Consider the following 17624-nt stretch of genomic DNA (forward strand, 5'->3'; position numbering starts at 1 on the left):
GTACCGAGTTTCATATTATTACATGCAAGCGTGTCTGATTTATGGACCAAGTTTTCGGACCCCGTTCAAGGGGGCGCTGTCGAGCCACCCGGCCACGCCCGGGTACCAGCTTCAGCCCAGCCCTGATGGCCACGGGTTCTGACCCGTGTGCAAAGTTTCAAGAGTTTTCGAGCACGTTAAGGGTCTCATAAGTGCCCGAAAGGTTGACAGAAAAATAAGAATAATAATAATAATAATAATAATAAATAATCCTACCGAAAACAATAGGGCCTTCGCCCTTTCAGGGCTTGGGCCCTAATAAACAGAGCAATTCCAAGAGGGTCCTCACACCATCGGTGCTCGGGCCCTAATAAACAGAGCAATTCCAAGAGGGTCCTCACACCATCGGTGCTCGGGCCCTAATAATAAACAGAGCAATTCCAAGAGGGTCCTCACACCATCGGTGCTCGGGCCCTAATAAATATAGCTGCGAGCAGCGATTACGGGCCCAAGCCGGTGGCACCGCAACCCCGGTGCCTTTAGTTACCTAAAGGCACCGGGGTGGCGGTACCGCCGGCTTTGGCCCTCCATCGCTGCTCGCAGCTATATTTATATATATATATATATATATATATATATATATATATATATATATATACATACACACACATACATATATATGTGTGTATGTATATATATATATATATATTATTGTTCAAAAGTTTGGGGTCAGTAAGATTTTTTTATGTTTTTAGGAGAAGTCTCTTCTGCTCACCAAGGCTGCATTTATTGATTAAAAATACAAACAAAAACAGTAATATTGTGAAATATTATTCCAATTTAAAACAGCTGTTTTCAATTTTTAAATATTTTACATAGTAATTCATTTCTGTGATCAAAGTTGAGTTTTCAGCATCATTACTCCCGTCTTCAGTGTCACATGATCCTTCAGAAATCATACTAATATGATGATTGATGCTCAATAAATATTCATTATTATTTTCAATGTTGAAAACAGTTGTGTACAGATTTTTTTTTTTCAAAATGCTTTGATGAATGTAAAGTTCAAAAGAACAGCATATATTTCAAATATATATATTTTTAACATTATAAATGTCTTTACTGTAACTGTTGATCAGTTTAACTCATCCTTCATAAATAAAAGTACTGATTTATTTTATTTATTTCCCCAAAAAATAAAATTTTAATTATTACTAACCCAAAACTTTTGAGCGGTAGTGTTTAATGTTACAAAAGCTTTAGATTTCAGATAAATGCTGTTCTTTTGAACTTTCTATTCATCAAAGACTGTACACAACTGTTTTCGACATTTAAAATAATAATGAATGTTTCTTGAGTATCAATCATCATATTAGAATAATTTCTGAAGGATCATGTGACAGTGACGACTGGAGTAATGATGCTGAAAACTCAGCTTTGATCACAGGAATAAATAACAGTTTAAAATATATTAAAATAGAAAGCAGCTGTTTTAAATTGGAATAATATTTTACAATATTACTGTTTTTGTTTGTATTTTTAATCAAATAAATGCAGCCTTGGTGAGCAGAAGAAACTTCTCTGTTATGTGCGCGCCACAGACTGCACGCACGTCCGCTTAGAGTTCCGCCTTTTGCCTTCCGTCAATATTACGTTATTAGAAAAAATTTTTTTAGAGAATCGATTTTTTGACATTTGTGAATCGATTCAGAATCGTCCACGTCCGCATCGCGATGCATCTAAGAATAATTTTTTTCTCCCACCCCTAGATTTCATACAGCAGGTTAATAAACAGTTACAATTAAGTCACTTACATTTTAGATGCAATGTTGACTGTTTTTGTTCTGTTTCAGCAGCGAAAATAGTTAAACAAAGATCACGGCAGAACCATCACTTATCACGTGTTTTCTCATAACTGAACGATTCAGCATTTTTAACGAATCGGTTGACTCAAAGATTGAATGATCAATCCATAAACATCTGTCTTAATCATGATCGACTCATTCGAACGAATCGTTTGAACGAATGAATCAATGACTCGCTTATTAAGATGGATGCCTGGCGACACCTAATGGCGGTTTAGTGTTGTTTATTCTTTCCCACATGTGTGTGATTTGTGTGTGCAACATTATCATTATTTTTCTTTCACTATTATATTAGCGATTTAAAAGCACCCACTCGTGTCACACGTCGATTAACCGGTGGGAAAATATCCTCAGACACATACCTAATAAATGTACATTTAAATACAATATTGGCCTACCTGGTAAAAAGTTTTATATACTATTTTGATGTCCTTTTGGACACAAGAGGGCAGTATAGCCCTATGTTTGCTTTTTTGTTGAACCAAATAGCACTAAATAGCCTGTTTTAACTTTTTCATTCTTCTTGAATTGCAAAAACAGAATAAAATGGGTTTAGTTGTGATATTTGTATTCTTTTATATAGAAATAAATGGTATATAATTACATTTTTAGAAGATTTTTAGTGTTTCCTTTTTGGACATTACTTTAATCCCTCGCCATAGCAAAACCGTTTGAGATATTTATTATCCATTCACAATTTAGCATATTTAATGTAGTTTCATCATGTTGAAAAAGTTTGGTACGAATAAAATAAATAGTTTAAGAGGAGTGGCTAAAAATTCAGAGGCTGATTTTGCAAAAAAATTCACATTCAGACCAAAATATCTGACTTCCTGATGGCCAGAGCTATTGAATGTAAATTAGAAAGTTGTCCGGCTTGATGAGAACAATATACAAACTGTTTTTTCTTTACTGTAGTTAAAACTAACCCCCCCACTTTTGTCAAAAGCATGTTGAAAGTGACACACTTCCTGCTGCCAGTTGGTGGCGCTATAACTTTGACTCACAATAGCTACATCCATCTGATCGGCCTCTTACCACGAACACACTGCTGAAGTTTCATCAAGATCAGTTAATGTATGCAGAAGTTATTCCACTTCCGTGTTTCTCTTTTCTCGCCATAAATTCGATTCCTCGCCACAGCCAAACCGTTCGAGATATCAAAAATCCGTCCGCAATTTAGCATCCTCAAAGTCTTGACTACATGCACACCGAGTTTGAAGGGGACACGGTGAATTTTCTAGGAGGAGTATTTCACATTCCACAGCAAGCGTTTTCCAAACAACCCATAATAGCCGACTTCCTGTTGGGCTGGCGTAAAACTTGACCGGGGTAAAGTTGTTCGGCCCGATGAGATCTATATGTGTACCGAGTTTCATATTAATTCATGCGAGCGTGTTTGATATATGGATCAAGTTTTAGAACCCCGTTCAAGGGGGCGCTGTTGAGCCCCCCAGCCACGCCCGGGTCCCAGCTTCAGCCCGGCCCTGATGGCCGTGGGTTCTGACCTGTGTGCAAAGTTTCAAGAGTTTTTGAGCACGTTAAGGACCCCAAAAGCCCCTGAAACCTTGATTAACAATATAAAAGCAATAGTCCAATCCCCCCCTCCCCTCACACACACACAGACACAGAGAGAGGGAGAGAAAATTCTTCAGAAAATCCACATTCAAACCAAAATATCTCTCTTCCTGTTGGTCGGAGATGGTTCATGTAAATTAGAAAGTTGTCCGTCTTGATGAGAACAATACACATACCAAGTTTTGTGATTCTAGGAAAAACTAAGCCCCCATTTTTGACTAAAGGTGGCGCTACTGAGCCATTCCACCACGCCCGTTTCTGAAACTTTGCACATGTCTACGGGCTAATAAATGTGATGTGTCTGTTGAGTTTCATGCAATTTCAAGTATGTTAAGAGTCTCAAAAGCATCAAAAAATAATATTAAAGTTTGATGCGTTGCCACGGCAACAGTATCTAAGATATCAATAATCCTTTCACAGGTTTACATCTGCCGTGTGTCTACATTGTACACATAAAGTTTGAAGCAAATCGGGTAAAAATAAGACACTGATTTCAAAGCATTTTAATAGTGATGTACTTCCTGCTGCCTGTTGGTGGCGCTATAACTTTGACTCACAATAGTCACATCTGTGCGATCGGCCTCTTACAACGAACACACTGCTGAAGTTTCATCAAGATCAGTTAATGTATGCAGAAGTTATAACACACTTCCTGTTTCATTTTTTCGCCATAAATTCGTTTCCTCGCCACGGCCAAACCGTTCAAGATATCAAAAATCCGTCCGCAATTTAGCATCCTCAATGTCTTGACTTCATGCTGACCGAGTTTGGAGGCGATTGGATGAATTCTCTAGGAGGAGTACATTAAATTCCACAGCATGCGTTTCAAAACAACCCATAATAGCCGACTTCCTGTTGGGCTGGCGTAAAAAGTAAAAGTACGAAAGTTGTTCGGCCCGATGAGATCTATATGTGTACCGAGTTTCATATTATTACATGCAAGCGTGTCTGATTTATGGACCAAGTTTTCGGACCCCGTTCAAGGGGGCGCTGTCGAGCCACCCGGCCACGCCCGGGTACCAGCTTCAGCCCAGCCCTGATGGCCACGGGTTCTGACCCGTGTGCAAAGTTTCAAGAGTTTTCGAGCACGTTAAGGGTCTCATAAGTGCCCGAAAGGTTGACAGAAAAATAAGAATAATAATAATAATAATAATAATAAATAATCCTACCGAAAACAATAGGGCCTTCGCCCTTTCAGGGCTTGGGCCCTAATAAACAGAGCAATTCCAAGAGGGTCCTCACACCATCGGTGCTCGGGCCCTAATAAACAGAGCAATTCCAAGAGGGTCCTCACACCATCGGTGCTCGGGCCCTAATAATAAACAGAGCAATTCCAAGAGGGTCCTCACACCATCGGTGCTCGGGCCCTAATAAATATAGCTGCGAGCAGCGATTACGGGCCCAAGCCGGTGGCACCGCAACCCCGGTGCCTTTAGTTACCTAAAGGCACCGGGGTGGCGGTACCGCCGGCTTTGGCCCTCCATCGCTGCTCGCAGCTATATTTATATATATATATATATATATATATATATATATATATATATATATATATACATACACACACATACATATATATGTGTGTATGTATATATATATATATATATTATTGTTCAAAAGTTTGGGGTCAGTAAGATTTTTAATGTTTTTAGGAGAAGTCTCTTCTGCTCACCAAGGCTGCATTTATTGATTAAAAATACAAACAAAAACAGTAATATTGTGAAATATTATTCCAATTTAAAACAGCTGTTTTCAATTTTTAAATATTTTACATAGTAATTCATTTCTGTGATCAAAGTTGAGTTTTCAGCATCATTACTCCAGTCTTCAGTGTCACATGATCCTTCAGAAATCATACTAATATGATGATTGATGCTCAATAAATATTCATTATTATTTTCAATGTTGAAAACAGTTGTGTACAGATTTTATTTTTTTTTCAAAATGCTTCCTGTTGGGCTGGTGTAAAACTTAGAGCACGAAAGTTGTTCGGCCCGATGAGATCTATATGTGTACTGAGTTTCATATTATTACATGCAAGCGTGTTTGATTTATGGACCAATTTTTGGTCAAAAAAAAATCTATTTTTTTGATTAAAAATACAAACAAAAACAGTAATATTGTGAAATATTATTCCAATTTAAAACAGCTGTTTTCTATTTTAAAATATTTTACACTGTAATTAATTTATGTGATCAAAGTTGAGTTTTCAGCATCATTACTCCCGTCTTCAGTGTCACATGATCCTTCAGAAATCATTCTAATATGATGATTGATGGTCAATAAATATTATTATTTTCAATGTTGAAAACAGTTGTGTACAGATTTTTTTTCAAAATGCGCTGATGAATGTAAAGTTCAAAAGAACAGCATTTATTTAAAATATAATTTGTTTTAACATTATAAATGTCTGTACTGTAACTTTTGATCAGTTTAACTCCTTCTCGATGAATAAAAGTATTGATTTATTTGATTTCTTTCACCCAAAAATAAAATTAAAATTATTACTGACCCCAAACTTTTGAACGGTAGTGTTTAATGTTACAAAAGCTTTAGAATTCAGATAAATGCTGTTCTTTGGAACTTTCTATTGATCAAAGACTGTACACAACTGTTTTCGACATTTAAAATAATCATGAATGTTTCTTGAGCATCAATCATCATATTAGAATAATTTCTGAAGGATCATGTGACAGTGACGACTGGAGTAATGATGCTGAAAACTCAGCTTTGATCACAGGAATAAATAACAGTTTAAAATATATTAAAATAGAAAGCAGATGTTTTAAAGGTGCAGTGTGTGATTTTTAGCGGCATCTAGTGGTGAGATTTGCGAATTGCAACTGGTCAATAACTGCGGCCTTTCCTTCAAATTGCAAACTCGAATGAGAAGCTACGGTGGCCGACGTAGGATCGGAAGATGTCGTCGTCTGAGTCAGCAGAGAGTAGCAAGTCAAGCAATGAGGTTTCTCTATATTATATTTTATATTAAATTATATTTACTTAATTATTCAGTAAAATCACATGTTATTGCGATTGTTATTTTTACTTGTTTATCATTGTGTTAGTCTTTTATTCACTGACTTTACCATAGCTTGTTTCCATGGTAGTTAGTATAAGATTAGAGCATCAAAGCAGCTAACTTAGGTAAGGGGAAATAGCTAACGTTACTATGTCCGAGGCGTCGTTCAGACAGCATGTTTTTCTCCACGTTTGCAGAGTCAGGGACAACCTGAGTTTTCTGCTTCGTCTTTTTCTGCTGCTTCTCATTCAAGTTAGTGACGAAACGCGCTCTGTTGCGCTGTTTGTTCGCTGTCGGTTACGGTAGAAACATGACGTCACAATATGTCGACCTTCATAGAAGGGGGTGGCCGCGGTTATGTAGATATAAATGACTATATCTAAGGTAATAAAAACTTAAAGGTTCATTAAGTAAGGTCTTTATACACCACTGAAAGCATAGTTATGGATTTTATATTGCATTTCTGTCAATAGATCCTCAGAAATATCACACATTGCACCTTTAAATTGGAATACTATTTTACAATATTACTGTTTTTGTTTGTATTTTTAATCAAATAAATGCAGCCTTGGTGAGCAGAAGAAACTTTGCTTAAAAACATTAAAAATCTTACTGACCCCAAACTTTTGAACAGTATTATATAAAAATGTAAGGGACAAGACACAGACAATTTTACTTGCCTGACCTGATTAAAACAATGAAAAAACTTAAATGAAAAAATAACTTCTGAATCACTAAAACGACTGAATTAATGTGATTTTATGATAGAGTCAAAATATTCTACAACAAATTCTTTAAATTCAACGATGTTGAGAACGGAACAAGGATAAAAAAAGAACTATAAACAAGCTGAAACTAAATAAAATAAAAATTAAAACGAAATTAAGCAGTGTTGGGCTCACACAACTCTCTCATTAGAATCAAAATGTTTCAACATTTGCGATGAATTTGGATGCTAAACTATCCTTTATCATAGGCTTTGTACTTCACTCACTTTCCAATATCGACGGAAAAAATCATCCTATTCCAATAGAGTCTGGCTGCAGACTTGCACTTGCACTCTCAGACTAGGGCTGCGTTCGAAACCGCATACTTCCCTACTATTTAGTATGGGAAAAAGAGTAGGCGAGCGAAAAAGAATGTACGAATCCAAAAGAGTAGGCGAGAATTACCTGGGTGACGTACTAATTATCGCGAGATTCGGACTTAAGTGCGTTCGAATATGCCTACTTTCCTACTATATAGTAGGCGAAAACAGTATGTGAAGGAAGCAGTACGTTCGAAACATCAGTATTCATGAAAGAGTAGGCGAGAAGTTCCCGGATGGCTTACTGCTTCCGGACAGATTTTTGAGTGCTCGACCGATGGATACTCTTCTATCCCAGGAGGCCACGCGAGAGGATACGTCATAACAAAAGAAGAAGAAGGATAGGTCATACTCGAACGTGACGGAAAGGATGACGGACGAGACTGTTTTCAAATGTGAGTATTACAAATCAAATGATCGCATGTGTTGAACTAACTTACTGTACAGTTGAATTGTTGAAGGTATAAAGACGCTATATATTTGTGATTTTGCTGTAAATCACATTTTATTATGTATAGCTAACAGAGAAGCTCCAGTAAGGACACATACGTCTCCAAAGTGGATTTGCATACATTTTTAACCGTATATATCTTAAATAAAATTACTAAATGTCTATTATCTGGCAAGAAACTCTTCTATAAGAATTGCAGATTACTACGTCTAATAGATATGAAATGGCATCTGAGTGTATGTGTGCTATTATGTAGGACAAATCTATAAAGTAACTAAACATAAGTTATCTATTTTATTTGTCCATTAGTACTGTTGATAAATTAAGGAACATTTATGTAGGATAAAAAGTTAAAACAACCTCAACATGTAAATGTAGTGTTGAGCTCATAAATCACAGAGGTAACGTGAGTCTGGTCTGGATGTTACAGGGACAGATGAACAGATGTGTGTTTATCCGGTGGAGAGTGGCTCATGAAGCTGAATGCTGCCATCAAAGGCTTTGTGACATTACAGAATGAATAACAACAACTATTTAAATATTAAGTTGTAGTTTATCTTAATTATTGTAATTTCAAACAGAGCTATTACAGCACTTTTCTGATTCTTGATTTCTGTGCATTTGCTGCACAGCTTTTGTGGTGGAGCAGGACCTGCAAGAAAAGATGATGGCGGCATTTGTGAAAAAAAGCGTTTTTGTCTTCTAAATAATACTGAAATCAAATGACATTGTGCTGTTAAAATTACTGCTTTTGTGTATTTTGTAGGATCTGAAATGTCAGCAGACTGGTGTGAGCACTGAGGATGAAGAGCCCAGAGCTGAATCCTGGAGATGGTGCCATGGATGAGACCCTCCATCACTCCACCTGCCCTTATGAGACCCACCATCACTCCACCTGCCCTTATTGCCTCAGATTGTGAAGCACAACACATCACGCAACAACCTCAGGCACGAAGGACCTCACCTCTGGCGGTCAGCTGATTCATCAGAATAAAGCCGCAGAATGGGAACCGCTGTGTTGAAATGGCAGAAGGATGTGGAGCTCAGCGCCTGTAGCCTACATACATGATTGTAGTTTGAATAAAGCTTTGTTTCATGTGTTGACTTGTATATGCATTTGTTTATTGTGTGATGGTGACTTTGATTCATTCTTTTACTAATTTATTAATATTTCTCATTATTGTCAGTAAATAAAATACAATTAATTAATGCTTTATTTATTGTTTGAATAAAAATGTAGATGTTCACTATATACACATCTAGAGTGTATTCATGCATAGCTATTTCAAATGACATACATTACATTTTGTTTGTTTTATTGAATTATATAATTTACAGTAAAAAGTAATATAATTAATCGATCAGCATTTATCGTTGTTATTATTGTATGTTTTGGGCTGGGATAGCAATGCAATTCATTCTGGGGTAATATTAATTTTTAATAATGATACTTAAATTTTTCGAGTGTAAAATCAACAGTTTTCTCCAAAGGCGAATCTCCCTTTGTGCAGACATTACAAACGCTGAGGAAAACCGTTCTAGGTAGGGCTGTCGAGTTACTGATGTTATGAGGTATATGTATGTATGTATGTATATATATATATATATATATATATATATATATATATATATATATATATATATATATATATATATATATATATATATATATATCAATCATGGGTTTGCAAACATATTATGAGATTTTATACACAGGAAAAAACCTATAAGGTTGAATATCAATATATATTTTCTTAAATAATTAATTGTATAATATACATTTAAAAAATGCATTTTCTGTTATTTATAGGCCTGAGGGATGAAACGAGAGTTAAATTTAACAAGAAAAAGAGGAAAACAAAGCAGTAAGCCACTTTTGCTTATGGATGAAAATGTTTGGATATAAAATAAAGAAATTAACAACATATTCAAGAGATGACAATTTTGGGATATCGTAATAAAAATAAATATCGTTAAGGATAAAACGGTGGGTCACATTAGTAGGGTTAAATATAAGAACTTAAATCAACCCTAAATGTACTCACAAAATAAATGGGCAGCAGTTTCTTCAAAAAAGACCACAAAATGAGCAAGTTTAATCAATATCATGATATTTACAGACAGATTAATTAAACGTGTCGTTCAAATCTTTTAAGTTGTTGCGCTTGTGATAACGCGTCGTAGGTCACATGATAACGTCAACATGGCAGATGTCCGGTTCTCATTCATACTCAACGAGATCTGGCTATAAAGTAACTACTCTTTTAGCGCTCGTTAAGTAAGTACTTATTGAAATGAAGTACCTACTCATTGAGTATGCGGTTTCGAACGCAGCCTTGCACTCTCAGACACCAGCGCTTCCTCTGCCTGTGACGTCACTCGCAATCGACACAAATTAACCGGAAATATGTTTCCAACAGTAAATATGTTATATTATTTATTTTTTCAGGAAATAAAAAAAAACGGCATATTTTTTTAAGTTATTAAACATTGTATCGTTAAAGTTGGTATTATACCTTATATTGCTATCATATACTGTTGTGTCCCAACATTAACACAACATTTCCCCAAAATCATGTTTAATCGGAGATACTAGATTTATGACTTGGGAGCAGGGAGATACGAGGTTACGCTGTCATTGATAAGAGTGGTACGGACACTGAAGTCGCTGCTGCCGGTGTTCTGACGGAACGACTGGCAGTGTTCATCAAAGTCTGCGGGCGCGTTGAGCCTTTTGACAAGAGAAGGCTTAAAGAGCTATTCAAATCTAATGATTGTGGTTACATACATCTTCCTAAACTCCATTTTAAACGTTTAAGAGATATGAGTGATGCAATACCAAAATACTAGGCTGTCTAGGCGGAAATTAGCCTAATCTGCACGCAAACTTGCCTTCGTGGCTCACGGGCTTCCTTCTGCACCGAAGCATTACAGTTATCGATTTTAACAAAACATGCCTACTCAAATGTATCTAACCTAACTATTTTCACTCGTTATTGTCTAAAAAACATACAGAATTATCCAAAGATAGGCTTACTTAGCGCCAGTAACTTAGGCAGACCTTTTTTCTCCCATATCCCATAAATTAAAACCTTGCTACTTGGGGTATTTTACATGCACAGTGCCAACTTCCAGTCAGTAAAATAATAATAAAAACAATAATTTAATGCTGGTATCCAAAACATTTAATTCAATTCATTATATTAGATACCTTTTAAAACTTCAATGTACACGTGTAATAAGTAGACATTTAAAATACATCAATAACTGATATCATAGTTTAACACAGATAAAATCAGAGTTAAGTCTTGCTTTACGTGTTGCTCGATGAGGATTTCTTAATCGCTGCGACTTTCAATCCCGAGGAGACAAAATGCCGCGGAGTGAAGAAGAGGTGGAGTTATGAGGATTCTCAGACAGTTGAAGTGTCCAATGGAGTTAAGAGATTTGCTCTCTAACTATTTTCAACACTTTAGATTGGTTAATAATTTGTGAAAATAACAAAACGTGGGGACTGACCAATCGATTTGTGAAAAAATATTAAATTGACAAACTTTGAACATACGAGGTTTCCGCCAGACAGCGACCATATATATATATATATATATATATGGTATATACTAACAGAAACGATTTTTGAACGACATTGGGAGCTGTTCTCAATCCGACACAAACCACACTATGCGTCGATTGCAAGTGACATCACTTGCAGAGGAAGCGCTGGTGTCTGAGCGTGCAGGTCTGAGAGTGCAAGTCTGAGAGTGCAAGTGCAGGTCTGCAGCCAGACCCTTCTCTCCTATTCACACGCGCTAAAATGTGCTTGGAAACATCAAAGTGGAGCGGTGCTTACCAATTGAATGGTACGAATTGTAGTACTGACTATTTAAACAGAGCATTGTACATTTTATATGTTAGGTTGACTATTTTATTAATATATTTTATTAAGGCTATAATGAACAGGCTACCTGATTTTGAACACAAGAGGGCAGTATAGCACTATGTTTGACTTTATTTATTTATTGTTTAGACTAAACAACCATTCTGGCAGTTTTTAAACTTAAACTTCATTCTTAAATTGAAAAAAATGAATAAAATGAGTTAAGTTCTGATATTTGTATACTTTTATATAGTAATAAATGGTATATAATTACATTTTTAGAATAAATGAGACTTTTAGCATTTCCTTGTTTGACATTACTTTAATCCCTCACCATAGCAAAACCGTTTGAGATATTTATTATCCGTTCACAATTTAGCATCATTAATATATTTTTATCATGTTGAAAAAGTTTGTTGGGAATAAAATAAACCACTTAGATAAAGGTGGCTAAAAATTAAGAGGCTGATTTTGCAAAAAAATCCACATTCAGACCAAAATATCTGACTTCCTGATGGTCAGAGCTGATGACTTTAAATTAGAAAGTTGTCCGGGTCGATGAGATCAATATATGAACTGAGTTTTTTTTACGGTAGTTAAAACTAACCCCCCCACTTTTGTCAAAAGCATGTTGAAAGTGACACACTTCCTGCTGCCAGTTGGTGGCGCTATAAACTTTGACTCACAATAGTTACATCCATCTGATCGGTCTCTTACCACGAACACACTGCTGAAGTTTCAACAAGATCAGTTAATGTATGCAGAAGTTATTCCACTTCGTGATTCTCTTTTCTCGCCATAAATTCGATTCCTCGCCACGGCCAAACCGTTCGAGATATCAAAAATCCGTCCGCAATTTAGCATCCTCAAAGTCTTGACTACATGCACACCGAGTTTGGAGGGGACACGGTGAATTTTCTAGGAGGAGTATTTCACATTCCACAGCAAGCGTTTTCCAAACAACCCATAATAGCCGACTTCCTGTTGGGCTGGTGTGAAACTGGACAGAGGGAAAGTTGTTCGGCCTGATGAGATCTATATGTGTTCCGAGTTTCATATTAATTCATGCAAGCGTGTTTGATATATGGACCAAGTTTTGAGACCCCGTTCAAGGGGGCGCTGTTGAGCCCCCCTGCCACACCCATTTCTGAAACTTTTCACATGTATACTGGCTAATAAGTGTTATGTGTCTGTCGAGTTTCATCCAATTTCAAGCATGCTAAGAGTCTCAAACGCATCCGAAAAGAATATTAAAGTTTGATGTGTTGCCACGGCAACAGTGTCTAAGATATCAATAATCCTTTCACCGGTCTACATCTGCCGTGCATTATACACATAAAGTTTGAAGCAAATCGGGTAAAAATAAGAGGGTGACTTCAGCATTTTGACTCAGCCAGTTGGTGGCGAACACACTGCTGAAGTTTCATCAAGATCAGTTAATGTATGCTGAAGTTATAACACACTTCCTGTTTCTATTTTCTCGCCATAAATTCGTTTCCTCGCCACGGCCAAACCGTTCGAGATATCAAAAATCCGTCCGCAATTTATTATCCTCAATGTCTTGACTTCATGCACACCGAGCTTGGAGGCGAATGGTTGAATTTCCTAGGAGGAGTACATCAAATTCCACAGCATGCATTTTCCAAACAATGTATAATAACCGACTTCCTGTTGGGCTGGTGTAAAACTTAGAGCACGAAAGTTGTTCGGCCCGATGAGATCTATATGTGTACTGAGTTTCATATTATTACATGCAAGCGTGTTTGATTTATGGACCAAGTTTTCAGACACCATTCCAGGGGGCGCTGTCGAGCCCCCGTGCCACGCCCGGGTACCAGCTTCAGTCCGGCCCTGATGGCCGCAGGTTCTGACGTGTGTGCAAAATTTCAAGAGTTTTTGAGCATGTTAAGGGCCCCAAAAGTGCCCGAAAGGTTGACAAAATAATAATAATAATAAATATAGCTGCGAGCAGCGATTACGGGCCCAAGCCGATGGCACCGCAACCCCGGTGCCTTTACCTAAAGGCACCGGGGTGGCGGTACCGCCGGCTTTGGCCCTTCATCGCTGCTCGCAGCTATATTATATATATATATATATATATATATATATATATATATATACATACACATGGCTATAATGAACAGGCTGCGATGTCAAGATTGCAATGCTGGAATGTGTGTGTGTGTGTGTGTGTGTGTGTGTGTGTGTGTGTGTGTGTGTGTGTGTGTGTGTGTGTGTGTGTTTGCATGTGTGTTCATGTTTTTCTATCCCGGTGGGGACTTCAACCTGAATGCACACAGACTCATGGGGACTCGTGTCACAGTGGGGACCTAAATAGAGGTCCCCATGGGTAAACAAGCTTAGAAATCATACACAATGAGTCTTTTTGGAAATGTAAAAATGCAGAAAGTTTTCTGTAATGGGTAGGTTTAGGGGTAGGGTTAGTGTGAGGAGATAGAATATACAGTTTGTAAAGTATAAAAACCATTAAGTCTATGGAGAGTCCCCACAAAGATAGTAAACCGTGTGTGTGTGTGTGTGTGTGTGTGTGTGTGTGTGTGTGTGTGTGTGTGTGTGTGTGGCGTGGGCGCGATGGAACAGTGGACACATAAAAACATCCGTCATTATACAGGACGACATTCAAACTGCAAAGTGTTAACTTATATTTGTGTACTGTCGCAATAAGACACAACATTGTGCTTTTGTAAAATAATTTCAAGCAATCCACCCCCCTGAAAGGCGCTAATTTTAAAATTAAACTAAAATGCTCATGGCTGCACGGGCATTCATGGTGCGCATCCACGACAAGGAACGAGCAGAACAAAGTGGACGTTTTTCAGTTTATTCCTACTTCCAAAGGAATTCATTTGAAACCCCCGCTCAACCGCTCACCCTGTGGTCTGTGTGAGTCCTAATGCCCCAGTGTAGTGACGGGGACACTATACTGCCAAAAGAGCACCGTCCTTCGGATTAGACGTTAAACCGAGGTCCTGACTCTCTGTGGTCATTAAAAATTCCAGGATGTCCTTCGAAAAAGAGTAGGGGTGTAACCCCGGCATCCTGGCCAAATTTGCCCCTTGGCCTCTATCCATCATGGCCTCCTAATCATCCCCATGTACTGATATACTGATTGGCTTCATCACTGTCTCCTCTCCACCAGTAAGCTGGTGTGTGGTGGGCGTTCTGGCGCAATATGGCTGCCGTCGCATCATCCAAGTGGATGCTGCACATTGGTGATGGTTGAGGAGATTCCCCCCATCTATGTAAAGCGCTTTGAGGTCTCAGAAAAAGCGCTATATAAATGTAACAAATTATTATTATTATTATCAACCACTATCAATGTCAGTGCGGACGAAAATATTTACTTTCGTTTTTAAGTTTGCGATTCAAAAGCCCCCAGCGGTGTCACACGTCGATTAACCGGTGGTAAAATATTCTCACCGTCACATACCTAGTATATTTTTATGTAAATACAATAGGCCTACCTGATTTTGAACACAAGAAGGCAGTATACCCCTATGAATGACTTTACTTTTATGAGACTAAATAGTACAATTTCTATTTTTAAACTTATAAATAATTATTAAATTTAAAAAAAAAAAGAATAAAATGAGTTTGGTTGTGATATTTGTATACTTTTATAGAAATAAATGGTGTATAATTACATTTTTAGAAGATGAGGCTTTTAGTGTTTAATTTTTGTACATTACTTCAGTCCCTCACTATAGCAAAACCATTTGAGATGTTTAATATCCGTTCACAATTTAGCATCTTTAATGTATTTTCATCATTTTTAAAAAGTTTGGTGTGAAAAAAATAAGCCAGTTTGGAAGAGTAGCTAAAAACTCAGAGTCTGAAATATCCCAAAAATCCACATTCAAACCAAAATATCTGACTTTCTTTTGCTCTGAGCTAATGACTGTTAATTAGAAAGTTGTCCGGCTCGGTGAGACCAATATATATACTCATGTTTGTAACTGTTGGTAAAACTAACCCCCCCCACTTTTGTCAAAAGCATGTTGAAAGTGACACACTTCCTGCTGCCAGTTGGTGGCGCTATAACTTTGAATCACAATAGTTACATCCATCTGATCGGCCTCTTATCACAAACACACTGCTGAAGTTTCATCAAGATCAGTTAATGTATGCAGAAGTTATAACACTTCCTGTCTCTCTTTTCTCGCCATAAATTCATTTCCTCGCCACGGCCAAACCGTTCAAGATATCAAAGATCCGTCCGCAATTTAGCATCCTCAATGCCTTGACTTCACGCTGACCGAGTTTGGAGGCGAATCGATGTATTTCCTAGGAGGAGTACATTAAATTCCACAGCAAGCGTTTCCAAACAACCCTAAATAGCCGACTTCCTGTTGGGCTGGCGTAAAACTTAGAGCACGAAAGTTGTTCGGCCCGATGAGATCTATATGTGTACCGAGTTTCAAATTAATTCATGCAAGTGTGTTTGATATATGGACCAAGTTTTAGAACCCCGTTCAAGGGGGCGCTGTCGAGCCCCCCTGCCACGCCCGGCTACCAGATTCAGCCCCGCCCTGATGGCCGCGGGTTCTGACCTGTGTGCAAAGTTTCAAGAGTTCAAGAGTATATATATATATATATATATATATATTATTGTTCAAAAGTTTGGGGTCAGTAAGATTGTTAATGTTTTTAGGAGAAGTCTCTTCTGCTCACCAAGGCTGCATATTTTGATTAAAAATACAAACAAAAACAGTAATATTGTGAAATATTATTCCAATTTAAAACAGCTGTTTTCAATTTTTAAATATTTTACATAGTAATTAATTTCTGTGATCAAAGTTGAGTTTTCAGCATCATTACTCCAGTCTTCAGTGTCACATGATCCTTCAGAAATCATACTAATATGATGATTGATGCTCAATAAATATTCATTATTATTTTCAATGTTGAAAACAGTTGTGTACAGATTTTTTTTTTTTCAAAATGCTTTGATGAATGTAAAGTTCAAAAGAACAGCATATATTTCAAATATATATATTTTTAACATTATAAATGTCTTTACTGTAACTGTTGATCAGTTTAACTCATCCTTCGTAAATAAAAGTACTGATTTATTTTATTTATTTCCCCAAAAAATATAATTTTAATTATTACTAACCCAAAACTTTTGAGCGGTAGTGTTTAACGTTACAAAAGCTTTAGAATTCAGATAAATGCTGTTCTTTTGAACTTTCTATTCATCAAAGACTGTACACAACTGTTTTCGACATTTAAAATAATAATGAATGTTTCTTGAGTATCAATCATCATATTAGAATAATTTCTGAAGGATCATGTGACAGTGACGACTGGAGTAATGATGCTGAAAACTCAGCTTTGATCACAGGAATAAATAACAGTTTAAAATATATTAAAATAGAAAGCAGCTGTTTTAAATTGGAATAATATTTTACAATATTACTGTTTTTGTTTGTATTTTTAATCAAATAAATGCAGCCTTGGTGAGCAGAAGAAACTTCTCTGTTATGTGTGCGCCACAGACTGCACGCACGTCCGCTTAGAGTTCCGCCTTTTGCCTTCCGTCAATATTACGTTATTAGAAAAATATTTTTTTTAGAGAATCGATTTTTTGACATTTGTGAATCGATTCAGAATCGTCCACGTCCGCATCGCGATGCATCTAAGAATAAATTTTTTCTCCCACCCCTAGATTTCATACAACAGGTTAATAAACAGTTACAATTAAGTCACTTACATTTTAGATGCAATGTTGACTGTTTTTGTTCTGT

General features: G+C 36.9%; 1 long non-coding RNA gene across 1 annotated transcript; it reads left to right on the forward strand.

Annotated features, from left to right (window-relative positions):
* Positions 1-6745: 6745 nt before the first annotated feature.
* On the forward strand, positions 6746-9088 carry LOC308686338. The gene is made up of 3 exons (XR_014029577.1): positions 6746-6825; positions 7827-7923; positions 8746-9088. It is a non-coding gene; the product is annotated as an uncharacterized lncRNA (long non-coding RNA).
* The last annotated feature ends 8536 nt before the right edge of the window (positions 9089-17624 follow it).

Source organism: Scardinius erythrophthalmus, assembly GCF_964197995.2.
Source record: "Scardinius erythrophthalmus genome assembly, contig: HAP1_SCAFFOLD_169, whole genome shotgun sequence".
NCBI lineage: Eukaryota > Metazoa > Chordata > Actinopteri > Cypriniformes > Leuciscidae > Scardinius > Scardinius erythrophthalmus.